The sequence below is a fragment of the Podarcis pityusensis genome, assembly GCF_964106645.2.
Source record: "Podarcis pityusensis genome assembly, chromosome: 11".
In the NCBI taxonomy this organism is placed as follows: Eukaryota; Metazoa; Chordata; class Lepidosauria; order Squamata; family Lacertidae; genus Podarcis; species Podarcis pityusensis.
Window position 1 is genome coordinate 3,989,597 of NC_138036.1, and position 16,281 is coordinate 4,005,877.

The window sequence follows — 16,281 nt, forward strand, 5'->3', positions numbered from 1 at the left end:
AAGGCCTCAAAAAAATGGCATTGATATGGTATCTCCTATGTTTCCTAAGGATTCTTGCATGAAGGTGGAATCCTTTATTCATGGAACCAGTATGCCTTTCTGCAACAGTTCTTGCTTTCTGTTTGTGGAATCCTCCTCACTCCCTCCATTGATTTCCATAAAACCCAACACATTGCAATAATTCCATGACTCAAAAATAGGAATACTTCCAGAAGATGGGACCGAATCCAAACATCTCCCTCTGTGAGCAGAAGTAGGACTGTCTCTAAGATTGGACACCACGAGGCAATCGCCTCAGGCGGCAGTTGCTGTGGAGCGGGGTAGACCTCTGCCCAACCATTTTTGCCTGAGTTCCTGGCTGGAGGATGTGGCTGTGTATGCCACACAGCTTGGTCTCCACCCTTTAAACTAGCCTGTTGCCTTAGGTGTGGTGAAGGATACTACCCTGCAACCTGCGTCGTTGATGTACGAGTCAACTGGCCACCAATGTGGATGTGGAAGGGGACGCCATTTTGTCCTTTCCCTCGGGCAGCAAAATGTCCTGAACTTGGCCTGAGCGGAATACACCATTCTGCTCACGCTATGGCAGGAGCTGTAAATGTGCCCACGGGGACCAGTCTGCCTGTCGGTACCCACTACGGTGCCCATGAAACGCCTCGGTAAATATCCCCTCAAAAATTCACAACACACAGGGGACAGTTTGCTCTTCATCTCAGTTCCTGTTTGAGTTGCCTCAGACTTGCCTGCATAGAACACATCCCCTTAAACGTGCCATAGTTCAGAAAACTGACGCAAGGACTGAACCCACCCCTTCCATTTTGAACAGAGGAAGAGAGTTTTGCTCTGTGACTACATTGGGCTGGTTGGTGTAAGTGCCTATCCCCATTTCTGTGGGGGGCAGCTGGTACAGGGTGGGGTCCCTTTTTTGGGTGGGGGGGGGTCCTCTCTTAGATGTTGCCGTCATTTTGTGTTACATCACAGACATCACATTATCCATATAGTTTTGTGCCACATAACCACAGAAGTCACTTTGTGTTATTCCACCCCTCCCAAAACAACTACTTCACCCCCAAAGCTGCTTTCAGAGGATCAATATACCATATTGGGCAAGGACATTTCTGCTCAGAAGACCCAAGTAGAGGTGTTTACTTGAATAAAATATTGGGGGGGGGGGAGCTCAGGCAAGCCCCGCTGCACATAACTGATCACAAGACACATGCACCCCATTTGAATGGCAACGTCCATCAACTTTGGGGGTCCCCTGAAATACTTTATCGGGGGCACGTGCGAAAGGACCTCGCTCCAAGGAGTTGGTTCCTAGAGCCCAAAAGCATCTTACCAGTAATGTTCTGCACTCAAACAACCTTACACCGAGTACTCAGGTACTTGGGAGGGCTTTCTATGGGTTACAAATCTGCCGCAGTTGCTTACATCTCTCCCCCAGTCTCCCTCCCCAACCAAAGCCCTCTCAAAACTAAGAGCATGTTCAGTATCTCTGAGCTAGGCCTGGCTGTGCGGAAACAAGCTAACTCTAATCTTTCAACACTCAATTAGCACGTTGGATATTTTATTATTATTTTTTGCCTGCAGCTTCAAATTACCTTCAAGGTGTATGGCTCAATTAACTAAAAATATTTCTTGACTCGTTTTTAATTGCACTAAAACTAGGATACACCTCCAGCTAGGAAGAGTAAGGTGAAAATTGGTGTCCCCATATGTTGAAGATTGATTGAAGCCTGAGATCACTCAATAAGCTTTCATAGGACTATTAATTATTAAACTTTTATTAATTTCTCCTTACATTTTTTTAAAAAAAAGACATTCAAAGTCCCACTTCGTACGATGTTCCTGAAATTTAATAATTGCATCAGTAAAGCTGGGGTGCTTGTCTTAGAAACAATTTTGAGCACCTTTTGTAGGATATAAACATCAATGGGCAAGAGTTTGTTTGCTGAAAAGTGGGCACATCCATGATCATCTTTCACCTATATTCAGCCTGCCAATTATATATATATGTATGATCTCTAGTTGTCAGTAGTTGCCTGAGCATGATATGAAACTCAAAGTCCAGAGATTTGCTGAAGAGGCTCACTTGTGGGTTGAATCCAAAAACCCAGACACATTAAAACCAAGGACAACATTAGCACGGGAATAAACAAAAACGGCAATTAAAATTGGCTTGTCCCATTCTTCCTCGGGTGAAGATAGCCACCACAACATATGCCATTCTGATTATGGCAAGCAGGTCATGACATCCAGGCTCCCCCAGCCCTATAGCCATGACATGATCCATTCTCTGTAATGGACTCCAAGTAGGAAAGGATGGATAGATGGATGGATGGATGGATGGATGGAGGGAGGGAGGGAGGGAGGCAGGGACAACTCAGCCATTAGACAGAATCAGGTGGCACCAGGGGGCAGTAGCAGCAGACACCCCCTCCCCAGTTGTTCCACCTGAGCCCCCTGACCATCCTCCTAAGTGGGAGATCAGAGCCATGTGTGCCACAGTCTAGAGATGCTCCCACCCAACCCCAAATTCTCCTGCTGCTGTCATGTGCAGCCTTCCCATTGGTGAAAGAAGGTTCAGCTGGCAATCGTGGCAGAATGGGGAGGGCACAATTTTGTCCCCGGAAGCAGCATGTCCTCCATGCTTACTAACCAGCATTACCGCCTTTATACAACTGTAACAAGAATACTGTCCAACACGTGCCGAATTAACACACCTGTGTAACGTTACCTGTGCAGAACCCTATTTCCCCAAGAGTAAGTCCCACTGAACACATGGGACTTGCTTCTGAATAAACACATGCAGGATTGATCTATAAATGAAGAAAGGTTTACACACACCCCTTCCTCAACCTGGTGTCCTCCAGACATTTGGGACTACAACTTCCATCAGGCTGAGTCAGCACAGCTGTCTGGTTTATGAAGTATGGTGATGAGCCCACCAAACCAACCACTTCCATAGAGTCTTGGTAAGCTTATGGCTCAATTTTTACAACACGTCCTATGGAGGACTACCATTTGACCTGGTCTATCCTTGGGCCTAGGGATGCAGGTGGCACTGTGGGTTAAACCCCTGAGCCTAGGGCTTCATAGAATCCTAGAGTTGGAAGAGACCACAAGGGCCATCGAGTCCAACCCCCTGCCAAGCAGGAAACACCATCAGAGCACTCCTGACATATGGTTGTCAAGCCTCTGCTTAAAGACCTCCAAAGAAGGAGACTCCACCACACTCCTTGGCAGCAAATTCCACTGTCGAACAGCTCTTACTGTCAGGAAGTTCTTCCTAATGTTTAGGTGGAATCTTCTTTCTTGTAGTTTGGATCCATTGCTCCGTGTCCGCTTCTCTGGAGCAGCAGAAAACAACCTTTCTCCCTCCTCTATGTGACATCCTTTTATATATTTGAACATGGCTTGCCGATCAGAAGGTCGGTGGTTCGAATCCCCGCGACGGGGTGAGCTCCTGTTGATTGGTCCCAGCTCCTGCCAACCTAGCAATTTGAAAGCACATCAAAGTGCAAGTAGATAAATAGGTACCGCTCCAGCAGGAGCGGTTTCTGTGCGCTGCTCTGGTTTGTCAGAAGCAGCTTAGTCATGCTGGCTACATGACCCGGAAGCTGTACGCCAGCTCCCTCGGCCAATAAAGCGAGATGAGCGCCGCAACCCCAGAGTCGTCTGCGACTGGACCTAACGGTCAGGGGTACCTTTACCTTTACCCTTGGGCCTGGTCTAGAAGCTCCAGCTGGTACAAAACGCTGCAGCTCATCTGTTGGTGGGAATGGATTACCGCCAGCTCATGACACTGATGTTTAAAAGATTGCACTGGCTGCTGATATGATGACTCAGGTTTCTTGTATTAATCCGCAAGACCCTTAACAACTTGGGGGCAGGATACTTTATGTCCCAGTCCAGTAACTGAGGTCTTTGGGGGAGTCCCTGCTACTGGTCCTCCATGCCTAAGACCAAAGCTTTGTGTCAACCAGGAGTTGTGTTTACAGTATCTTGGGCCCAATTTTGTGGACTTCCCTCATGGCTGAGATCAGACAGGATCCCATTCCCTGTTGAATTTTTGGCACCTATTACAGCACACATTTTAAGTAAGTTTTCTTATTCTATGGTTAGTTTTTAAACTGATTTCATCTTTACTGCACCCTCCTAACCTTACCATAGGGGACGCGGGTGGCGCTGTGGGTTAAACCGCAGAGCCTAGGACTTGCCAATCAGAAGGTCGGCGGTTCGAATTCCCGCGACGGGGTGAGCTTCCGTTGCTCGGTCCCAGCTCCTGCCAACCTAGCAGTTTGAAATCACGTCAAAGTGCAAGTAGATAAATAGGTACCGCTCCAACGGGAAGGTAAACAGCGTTTCCGTGTGCTGCTCTGGTTCGCCAGAAGCGACTTAGTCATGCTGGCCACATGACCTGGAAGCTGTACGCCAGCTCCCTCGGCCAATAAAGTGAGATAAGCACCGTAACCCCAGAGTCAGTCACGACTGGACCTAATAGTCAGGGGTCCCTTTACCTTTACCTTAACCTTACCATATACCTCTAGGGTCTTAAGCCTCAATATAAAAATGGTGGAAATTAAATAAAGAAACAATGCTATCCTTTTCAAATTCACCTACCTAGCTAAACATCATCAAGTGTTGGTGTGATCAAGTGATGTATACCTGGAAGTGTGAACTGGATGCTTTGCAACCCCAAATGCACATGTCATAAGCACAAGTCATAAATCTAATCTTTAAAAATAATCTTGCACATCTCGCTCCTCATATATGAATACTTTCAGATTTAGCACATGTCTCGTGGCGACAGGCAAATCAATTCTGCCTCCCTTTTGAAAACTAAACCCCAGCATTGGCACTAAAATAAATTCCCACCACCAGCATCTGGAAAGGGTTGAACTTCCTTGCAGGATGCCCATAGATTCATCTTTGAAGATGGGTCAGAAGCTACAGCTATTGCAGTTGGTGGAATGCTAAACGATGTGGCATATTGAAATCATAGGACACCAATCTAACAAGGCCTGCATTTGCAGCCTACGGATGACTCAGCCCAATACAAAATATTAACATACCCTCCAATATTTCTCTGATGAAAATAGGGACGTCCTATTTAATAATGATGATGATGATGATGATGATGATGTTACTATTTATACCACCCCCCATCATGCTGGCTTGCCACTCTGCGTGGCTTCTAACATATATAAAAACATAATAAATCGTTAAACATTAAAAACTTCCCTATACAGGGCTGCCTTCAGACAGCTCAGGGGTCAGAGAACTCCATACCCTCCAACCTTCTCTGATGAAAATAGGGACGTCTAGGGACATGGGTGGCGCTGTGGGTTAAACCACAGAGCCTAGGACTTGCCGATCAGAAGGTCGGCGGTTCGAATCCCCGCGACGGGGTGAGCTTCCGTTGCTCGGTCCCTGCTCCTGCCAACCTAGCAGTTCGAAAGCACGTCAAAGTGCAAGCAGATAAATAGGTACCGCTCCGGCGGGAAGGTAAACGGTGTTTCCGTGTGCTGCTCTGGTTCGCCAGAAGCGGCTTAGTCATGCTAGCCACATGACCCGGAAGCTGTACACCGGATCCCTCGGCCAATAAAGCGAGATGAGCGCCGCAACCCCAGAGTCGGTCATGACTGGACCTAATGGTCAGGGGTCCCTTTACCTTTACCTAAGGAAAAGCAGGACATTCTGGGATCAAATCAGAAACTGGGACAGCTTCTGTAAATCAGGGTCATCCCTGGAAAATAGGGACAATTGGAGGGTCTGTAGTAATGCTAACTGCTCAACAACTTAGGCCTTGAATGAGCACCCTTCCAGTGATGGGTCCTTACCTGTGAAGTGCCCTCTGCAAGGAACCATGCCTGGTGTCTACTCTTTTCTCATATCACGGTAAAGGTCTTTCTGCATTTCGACGCTTTCTTAGCATCACTTTTAACTGTTGTATACCCAGTGCTATTTTTCTAAAATAAAGAGGAGCAGGAGCTCAGCATGAACTTCTCCCTTGCTGTCTTAGAATGGTAATGGCGCCCGCTTGAGAGGTACAGTGGTACTTCGGGTTACAGACGCTTCAGGTTACAGACTCTGCTAACCCAGAAATAGCACCTTGGGTTCAGAACTTTGCTTCAGGATGAGAACAGAAATCGTGCTGCGGCAGCGGGAGGCCCCATTAGCTAAAGTGGTGTCTCAGGTTAAGAACAGTTTCAGGTTAAGAACGGACCTCCAGAACGAATTAAGTTCTTAACCCGAGGTACCACTGTACTGGAGTTGAGCTCCTATGAGCTCAGGCTGAAACAAAGCCCTGCGTATACCTCTTTTTAAGTTTTCATTGATCCGTACTGTTCTATTCTTGTTATTTAGATTAAAAAAAACCCTTATGTAAGCCATTGTCATGGGGTATAAGTTTGAACCATAACCAAGCAAGCAAACACCTGCATGTGTCTAAATAGGTTCTGTGCCCAAATAGAGTCTGCAGGAATGCAGATGGTATCCTTGTGTCCAAGACAGAAACTCTGAAAACTGATTAAAGAGGGTTGGAAGGGACAGGGGAGGGGGAATCACTTCACAGCCAGGCTGCCCTCAACAAGAAAAGGTGGCTGACACCATGCGCCGCTCTAATCAGTGCTGAAAGCTTATGAGGTCAAGGTCTGCCTCCTTCTCCATTACTCTTTCCTCTGTCTTTTCAGCTTTTTTCGCCTGTCTGCTTGGGACTTGAAGGGCTGCTCTTGTCAGCCCATACATATTAAAAACACCCCCTAGCATAAAAAAATCCCTAAAAACCACCCCCTCAAGTAATATACCCAATGAGGGAGATGGAATGGGATGAAAGGTGAACAAAGGCTCTGCAAAAGCAAAAACAAAACAAAACAAAAAAACCAAGTGGGAGATTCAGCCACATCAAGGACCAGCTCATTAATCACAATCCAACAGACCAAGACTAAGGCTAACTTGAGTTTTTGAAAATACATGTGGCGAGAGGAAGCTGGGAAATGGCCAAAGGCGTCACATGGCGAGGTTGCTTTGATGGGGAGATCAGAGGAGAATGTGAGCCATGTGCTTTGCAAGGCTCCCAATGGCTGTAGCTTGAGGAGGTCTGCTCCCGGGGCATTTAAACAACCCTCACCTGGACCCTTCACCTGGTTTTTCTTATCAGTTATGAAGAGCCGAGGTTGGGGCAATCTTAGCTTTGGATGGAGGGGAGGTTGTACAGTGGTACCTTGGGTTACAGACGCTTCAGGTTACAGACGCTTCAGGTTACAGACTCCGCTAACCCAGAAATAGTACCTCTGGTTAAGAATAGTACCTTGGGTTAAGTACCTTCAGGATGAGAACAGAAATCGTGCTCCGGCGGTGTGACGGCAGCAGGAGGCCCCATTAGCTAAAGTGGTGCTTCAGGTTAAGAACAGTTTCAGCTTAAGAATGGACCTCCGGAAAGAATTAAGTACTTAACCCGAGGTACCACTGTAGTTCCTTCCTGTCCCTCCAATGCTAGGGTATCCTGTGTGGTGTAGTGGTTAAGAGTGGTAGTCTCGTAATCTGGGGAACCGGGTTCGCTTCCCCACTCCTCCACATGCAGCTGCTGGGTGACCTTGGGCCAGTCACACTTCTCTGAAGTCTCTCAGCCCAACTCACCTCACAGAGTGTTTGTTGTGGGGGAGGAAGGGAAAGGAGAATGTTAGCCGCTTTGAGACTGCTTAGAGTAGTGATAAAGCGGGAAATCAGATCCAAACTCCTCTTAAAGTGATACAGGGGGAGTGGCCTATTTCCCGTTGAGGCCCAGGGCCAATCGTACTCCACCAAGCTCCACGAGGCTCCTCTTATTTGATGGAAGTCTTAGGAACCCCCGCTGCCAGACTGACTCATGGCGGCACTTCCGGCATGCAGGCTGGAAGTAAACGATTGCCCCATGCCTAAGCCAAACCTCTTGTGTCTTGTATTCAATAAAGGCATAGTCTGTTTCAAACCAAAGCCATTCTATGCTGTCCTTTTTCCTACTTGGTGGGCCGGGGGGGGGGGCAGAGGCGGCACAATGGCTTGGCCTGCAAGAAATGTCATGGGGTCTGAATCAAAAAGGATGGTGGTGGGGTCAATATCCCAGCAGAAGAAGTGGGAGACCATGGCATTTCATGGGACAAGGGATGGAGGATATCAGCAGTGTCTTTCTTTGCAATTTTCTTCCTTCACATTTCTAGGAGGGCAATGTTGTCTGCTCCTCTGGTATAAATGACAGCTGTCTTAAATGGGCTCTACTTTGCTAATGATGTTCCCATACTAATGGCTCAATTTTATTTATCGATTTTAAAAAGGTACATTTCTATGCTGCCTTTCAGGACAGTAGATCACCCCCAACATCCTCAAACGGCTCACCATATAAGATCACAGTGGGCGTGCTCACATATTGCATGCAATGAGCTGTGTGCCTGCATACACAACCATTGAGCTGTACATTCATACAGTTGTTCACACATCATGATCACCGAGAGTACAGTGTGTACCTGTTTACAGATTCACTGAGCTGCCTTAATCAAAAAAGTGTACACTCTTACGCTCATTTGTAATGTGTGAGCTTAATAAAACAACAAGTGCCATCATAAACTGCACAATTAGAATCAATACATAATCCAGCTCCTTAAATGCAGGACGGATAAGCTGCAGATAATACACCCATATAAAACCATCGCAGCTCACCCTCTCGTGCCAAGCATGGGATTGCTACAATATACTGCTACAAACTCCCCAATCTTAAGCTTTGCCAAAGGCCAGTTGGAAAATGAAAGCCAGATCAAGAGAGGAGGCAAACACAATTCTCATGCTGGGGGGGGGGGGCATCCCTGAAAGAGCCCTCTCTCATGTACCTGATACTATGGTTATAGCAGGTGGCACTGGGGTCTAAACCACTGAGCCTCTTAGGTTTGCCTATTGTAAGGTTGGCAGTTTGATTCCCTGCAATGGAGTGATCTCCCATTGCTCTGCTCTGGTCCAGCTTCTGCCAACCCAGCAGTTTGAAAGCACACCAGCATAAGTAGATAAACAGGTACCACTGCAGTGTGAAGGTAAATGGTGTTTCCGTGTGCTCTGGCACTCATCGCGGTGCCCCGTTGCACCTAAAGCAGTTTAGTCATGCTGGCCACATGACTTGGAAAGCTGTCTGTGGACAAACGCCGGCTCCCTCAGCTGGAAAGCAAAGATGAGCACCGCATCCCATAGTCGGATTTGACTGGGCTTAACCATCCAAGAGTCCTTTACGTTACCTTTACCTTACCTTGCTATGGTTGTACCTACTGGCAGTTGCACAAGTGGCCAATTTTAAGGGTAGGTTCATAGGGGTGTATATGGTGTTATAGATTTTTTGGGGGGGAGGTGGACCCCCTAAACCCTATAATAAATTGTAGGATTTTGATTATGTGGGATGAGAAGGGAGAAATACAGGCTGCAGAGGAATTGCTAGACTAGCCTGTGCAAAATGAACTGGCCAGACTAGGGCCATCAAGAAGCAATAAAGAGCCATCGAGGGCCATTGGCAGTGCAAGAGAAATGTCCTCCCCCCTTGCCCTGAGTTGTGAACAGAGTCTGGGGGTCTGGAAGGGTGGCAGGCTCACTGGGTGTAAGGTGACAGGAAAAGGGAGTTTTGAGTAAGGGGAAAGGGAAGAAGAGAGACTGGGATCCATCTTGCAAAACAACAACAACAAACCTATGGTTCTGTGAAACATACTCAATAAACACACAAGACGTAACCGGCTGTACTTTTGAATAAATAAGGTATACTATTCATTGTATCAAATTGTAGATTTCAACGGAAGTCTCATAAAGTTCAACGAAAAAGGCAGAAGACCCAATGGATCAGTTCATTCTCTAGTCAGTTCATGCATAAGGTCCACACATGTATAAGTGTCTATTCCACCTGTCTGTTCATAGAGTCTAATAACCCATCCACTGGGTCTTCTGCTTTTTTCGTTGAACTTTATAAGACTTCTGTTGAAATCTACAATTTGATACAATGAATAGTATACCATATTTATTCAAAAGTACAGCTGGTTACGTCTTGTGTGTTTATTGGGATCCATCTTGGGCAGGGTGGTTGCTACAGGGTACAAGCCCCTTTTACAATGACCGTGCTATAAGATTTGGACTCCCTCCATGCAGACTGAAGGAGTTAATAGGTGAATAAACCATGTTTCTTAAAGCTAGAACAGTCTCCACCCTGTCTCAATTCTCCAAAGGACCACAGGCCCTAGGGAGTGCCTGGAACCCCATGGACTCTTGCCAACTCTTGACAGAGAGAGGGGTAGGCACCCAACTTTTATAACAATATTCTTTCAAGTGACTCAGTGCCCAGCCACCAAGGGCTCCCGGAGCTCACAGCCAGCACTTTGAACTGGGCTCAGAAGCAAACTGGTAGCTGTTGCAGCTGACACAATATTAGAGCCTCACACCAGTGTCCAAGCGATAATCTGGGCAGTTGCATTTTGTACTAGTGGAGGCTTCCAAAATGTAAGAACGTCAGAAAAGCCTGCTTGGTGCTGGATCCAGTCAATGACCCACTTAGTCTAGCATCCTGTCCTCACAGGATGCCACAGTGGTAAACCTGGACACAGGACCTGAGTACAAAAGCCTGCTCTCCTGCCTTGGTTTCAAGTAATTGGAATTCAGAAGCATCAACCAATAGCCAACAACAGACTTTTCCATATTATCTGCCTAACTCTCTTTTAAAGCTAAAATAAGTTGTTCTTCACCACAGCTTCCTATGGAAGCAAGTTCCCTAGTTTAACAATGTGTTACATGAAGAATTGCAAGAGGAATGTCTTCAGAGTGTTAAAACCAGGTGCTGGTTTTAAACTTTAAAGCCCTAAACGGCCTAGGACCCTCATATCTATGGGACCTCCTGTCCTGGTATGTCCCACGGAGGACCTTACGGTCTTCAAATAAAAACATATTGGAGATTCTGGGCCACAGGGAGGTTAGGCTGGCCTCAACCAGAGCCAGGGCTTTTTCGGCCATGGCCCACGATCTGGTGGAACGCTCTGTCACAAGAGACTGGGGCCCTGCGGGACTTGACATCTTTCCGCAGGGCCTGCAAGACAGAGCTGTTCCACCAGGCCTTTGGTCAAGGCACAGTCTGACCCCCTCTCTCCTTCTGTAATCCTCACAGAGGTCTAGCCCAATGGTTGGCATTAATTTGATTTTGAATTGATTTTAGAATGAATTGGTTTTAGAAACTGATTGTGATTTTAGGTAAACTGTGTTACTTTTATTGTTGTTAGCCGCTCTGAGCCTGGCTTTGGCTGGGGAGGGCGGGATATAAATAAAAAATTATTATTATTATTACAGTATTATTATTATTATTAGAGGCAGCCCTACCTAGATAGCAAGGCAGTCATCTAGTCCAGAAGCAACTAGGGACTAAGTAACAGAGGCAAAAGCTACTGCCTTCAAGACATGACAGCATCTGATTTGGCAATGCTTCTTGGAGGAGGTTCGCTCATTTGTTCCTTCCCAGAGAAGCATTTTCCCATCCATCCTGACCTGGGAATTTTTCGTCCTGGTACAGGACAGATCAGGAAAAACTGCTAACATCCTCGCTCCCCCCCCACCCCCAATGCCTGGTCCACCCCTGCACTGACAGATTTTGAGAAACGAGGGCTTTGTCTGCTGTATGGACCTTTTTGATGGATTCCACCTCAGCCAAACGAAATTAAGATTTCAGCAAACAAGCCCCACTTCTGCGGTGGCGGCAGAACAAATGACGGCTGATAATTGCCAGCTCCTTTTGCTTATTCTTTGCTCTGCTCACTCCATCAGTCTCTCCAGATTATATTTTCAGCTGAGTTTAATGAACGTCATTTATTAAACTAACACCAGGGTTCTGCTCTGGCCTCAGACAGATGTGTTCGCTAATATGAATCATTCCTTTAAATTGGATTATTCTGATTGAGAACAGATCCCCGCCACTCCATGGAACGCAAACAAACGGGGCTCACTCTCCTCCGGTCGTGACAGTAATCAGGTTGTGCTCATTAAAAGCCCATCCTGGTGCCATTCACATCTGGGGCTGGAAGGGGAGCGACAATACCGTTTTCCTGTTGATACCCCAGGTACAAAATAGAACCAGCACAGCAAATTCATTTTTATCCACTTTCTGAGGCAGTGGGCAAAACAGCAAAGCTCACCCAGCTTAGGGACACATCTTGGCTTTCAGATGCATGGCCAATGGGCAAAGTCAATTGCTTTCATGTCCTGCTTTGTCACCACAAATGGTTACTATTCCAGTATTTAACAAGGCTGCAAATCTGTGCCCTGGGTTCCATTGGGTTGAATCCAAGGGAAAGAGACAGTGCTAAGGAGCAGGATAAGTTCCACATGCAGACTTACTGATTCATTCATCTGCACCTTGTGACATTTTATGCAAAAGTTTGACTTGTTCGCCCATCTGGGATTGAGGGGGAAATAACTAAAGTCATTGTCCCCCGCCCCCCAAGGAAAAAAAAACTCTCAATTTTTGCAAGGGTAAAGTTAATTGTCACTATTGATCACCCAACATTATTCCCTACTTTAAAAAAAATGATGAAATTCTCTGCCTTAAAAATCATGTCTTACCATGCTTAAAACTGCAAGCCTAAATACACTCACTAGGGGAAAAGTCATAAAGTTTTTTGGGGTTTTTTGGTAACATTCACAAATTGGTGCTGAAATGGGGAAAATGGAAAAATAGAAACCCACATTGAGAGATTCAGCCATCCCTAGGAAAGAGTATAGGAGAGAGCTTTTATTGACATATCTCAGCAGAGTGCCTTTATGCATTGACTGAGGCTTAGGTCTGTTGTTCATTTAATCAGATGTTCGGAGGAAATTGTATGTCTTGTCATCAGGGATGTCATCATAAGTGCTATCCTGTGGCAGCTGATCAAGCAGCTTATGTGCAGGACCCCAAAGGAAATAACAACATTACAAAGGACGCAGGGCCTTTACACAGGTGGTACTAGTGTTATGCAAGTGTCTCCCTGCTGAAATACGAGAGACCCCCATGGGTGCTATTCAATACTAGCCCTAATCAGAGTAGATCTATTGAAGCTAATCTAATATAATACAGTCATACCTTGGGTTAAAGTTGCTTCAGGTTGAGCATTTTCGGGTTGCGCTCCGCGGTGACCCGGAAGTAACGGAACACGTTACTTCCGGGTTTCGCCACTTGCGCATGCGCAGACGCTCAAAATGACATCACGCGCATGCGCAGAAGCGACAAATCATGGCCCGCGCATGCACAGACGCGGGTTGCGTCCTGCTCTGGATGCAAATGGGGCTCCGGAACGGATCCCGTTCGTATCCAGAGGTACCACTGTATATAGCTTGGGCCCAGACTATCTGAAAGATTGCATCTCCCTTTACAAACCTGCCCAGGTGCTAAGATCCTCAGATGAGCACCTTCTCTCACTCTCATCATCTTCAGAGGCATGGTTGGTGATGACATGAGAGAGAGAGAGAGAGAGAGAGAGAGAGAGAGAGAGAGAGAGCTTGGAAAGAGCGTTTAGATGGGCTCTCTTTGTTATCTTTCTGCTAGCAGGCTTGATACCTTCCTATGTAGACAGACCTTTGAAAATTAGGTGCTATCAGGGCAATCAGTATTTTAATGCTGGTTCTAAATGTATTTTATTGTATTTTTATAGTTTCAAACTAGTTGGTTCTAATTACTTTGTATTTTAAAACAAAGGTTTTTGAATGTTGTGAACTGCCTTGAATGAATCCCAACTTGGGAGAAAAATATATTCAGTCAATCAATCAATCAATCAATCAATCAATCAATCTACATGGCTCACTTAGGTTTATTGATTTCAGTTGATGTACTCTGAGTAGGACATAGTTAAACACAACCTCATCAGCGCTGGCACTCTGCCAGTTCTTGAAGACACACCTATTTAGCGTTCCCCTGATCTCCTGACTTCAATTGTTCTAATTGCCATTTTACCTCCTTTGATTGCTATAATTGTTTAAATGGATTTGTTTTATTGAGCATGTTGACTGGGGATCCTTAATGTTTTGACCACAGTTACAGATAGGTAGCCGTGTTGGTCTGCCATAGTCAAAATAAAAAAAATCCTTCCAGTAGCACCTTTAAGACCAACTAAGTTAGTTCTTGGTATGAGCTTTCATGTGCAAGCACACTAGTGTGTATCTGAAGAAGTGTGCTTGCACACGAAAGCTCATACCAAGAACTAACTTAGTTGGTCTTAAAGGTGCTACTGGAAGGATTTTTTTTGTTTTGACCACAGAATCATAGAGATAGAAGGGATCCAATGGTCATCTAGTCTAACCCCTTGCAATGCAGGAATCTCAGCTAAAAGCATCCATGGCAGATGGCCATCGAACCTCTGCTTATAAACCTCCAGGGAAAGAGAGTCCACCACCTTCCGAGGGAGCCTGTTTTACTGCCAAACAGCTCTTACTGTCAGGAAGTTTTTCCAAATGTTTATTTGGAATCTCCTTTCTTGAAGCCATGGGTTCGAGTCCTACCCTCCAGAGCAGGAGAAAACAAGCATATTCCCTCTTCTATGTGACAACCCTTAAGATATTTGAAGATGGCTAACATATCCCCTCTGATGAAATTGTTTTCTTGAGTATTTTTAATGATTTGCACACATATATATATAATAACATGAAGGGACGCGGGTGGCGCTGTGGGTTAAACCACAGAGCCTAGGGCTTGCCGATCAGAAGGTCAGCAATTCAAATCCCCGTGACAGGGTGAGCTCCTGTTGCTCGGTCCCTGCTCCTGCCAACCTAGCAGTTCGAAAGCACGTCAAAGTGCAAGTAGATAAATAGGTACCACTCTGGCGGGAAGGTAAACGGCATTTCTGTGCACTGTTCTGGTTTGCCAGAAAGCGGCTTAGTCATGCTGGCCACATGACCCGGAAGCTGTACGCCAGCTCTCTCGGCCAGTAAAGCGAGATGACTGCCGCAACCCCAGAGTTGTCCGCGACTGGACCTAATGGTCAGGGGTCCCTTTACCTTTATAACATAAAACTGGTGTATATTTGCGAACCACTTAGAGGGCGCCTTCGCAGTGAATTAAGCGGTGCATAAGTACCTGAACAAATAACCATAAATGCTGCATAATGTGACTCGAGTGCTGAAGTCCTTCTTAGCCGTGGCGCAACTGGCAGAGAATCTGCTCATTTTCCCTGCACTGAAACCCTCACGCATGTCCCTAACAACCACAACAGCAGCACAAGCGCTGACATTTTACTTGGACAGGCTGTAAGCAGGAGTGATGGAAGACTGGGCTGAGAGGGAGGCTGCTTCACCCTTTCCCCGCCGCTCCTTTCCCCCGCTCAGAACAACCCTCTCCATGACGATTCCCCCTGCTTTGGTTTGCCTGTAGCTTTTCAGCCATGGGTGTTAATGCAGTTTGGGAAGTGGGATTTTGATCAATTGGAGGGAAAGAGTTAAGCAGCCTCTTCCAGTGATGGTTTAGAATGGCAGAACAACACCTACGAAGTACCGTATTTTTCACTCCATAAGACACACTTTTTTCTTCCTAAAAAGTAAGGGGAAATGTCTGTGCGTCTTATGGAGCAAATGCGTGGTCCCTGGAGCTGAATTGCCCAGGGGCGAAAAACAGATCATGCTTTTTTTTTTTTTTGGAAAGAGGGAAGTGGATGTTGAAACAAAGCTGCTGATCGTTTGCCGATCAGGGAGAGAGATAAGGGACCCTAGAGATAAAGGAGGCTGCCTGGGACGGGGGAGGTAAAGACAGAAAACTTGCAAGGAGAGGAGACAGGAAGACTAAAGCAATGAGGAGAGAAATTAGAAGCAAAGGAGGGGCAAAAAACTGCTCCAGCTAAGGAAAAGACAGTAAGGCGAACAAGAGGGAAGGGAGTGTTGAAAGGAAGCAGCTGATCGGTGGGATCAGGAGAGAGATAAGGGACGCTAGCAGAGGCTGCCTGGGAGGGGGGAGGTAAAAGCCCATGGATCCTCAGGATTTTTACACTGGGTCACTCCAAATTCACCATCGGATCACATGTCTGTGGCAACAGCTTGAACCACACAAATCATACATCCACTGTTTCGTTCAGAATTTTTTTCCTCTTGTTTTTCTCCTTTAAAAACTAGGTGCGTCTGATGGTTAGGTGTGTCTTATGGAGTGAAAATAAAGTAGCTTGAGGACATGGAATTCTGCAACCCAGCCTGGTCAAATCCTGCCTTTTTGCTTCCTTATCAAAGAACTGTGTTTCGCCCACTCTCTCACACATGCTGCCTTTAATAAGGGCACAAATGTCT

At 46.2% G+C, this 16,281-nt stretch overlaps 1 protein-coding gene and 1 long non-coding RNA gene across 14 annotated transcripts in view; one reads left to right on the forward strand and one right to left on the reverse strand.

Annotated features, from left to right (window-relative positions):
* CELF4 (CUGBP Elav-like family member 4) overlaps nt 1-16,281 on the reverse strand; it is a 783,337-nt gene that overhangs the window by 7,474 nt on the left and 759,582 nt on the right. The window lies entirely within an intron of this gene.
* Nucleotides 12,538-16,281, forward strand: part of LOC308458823 — a 60,598-nt gene continuing 56,854 nt past the window's right edge. The window contains exons 1-2 of the long non-coding RNA XR_013977702.1: nt 12,538-14,060; nt 14,284-14,823. This is a non-coding gene — a long non-coding RNA (uncharacterized lncRNA). The remainder of the gene's footprint in view (nt 14,061-14,283; nt 14,824-16,281) is intronic.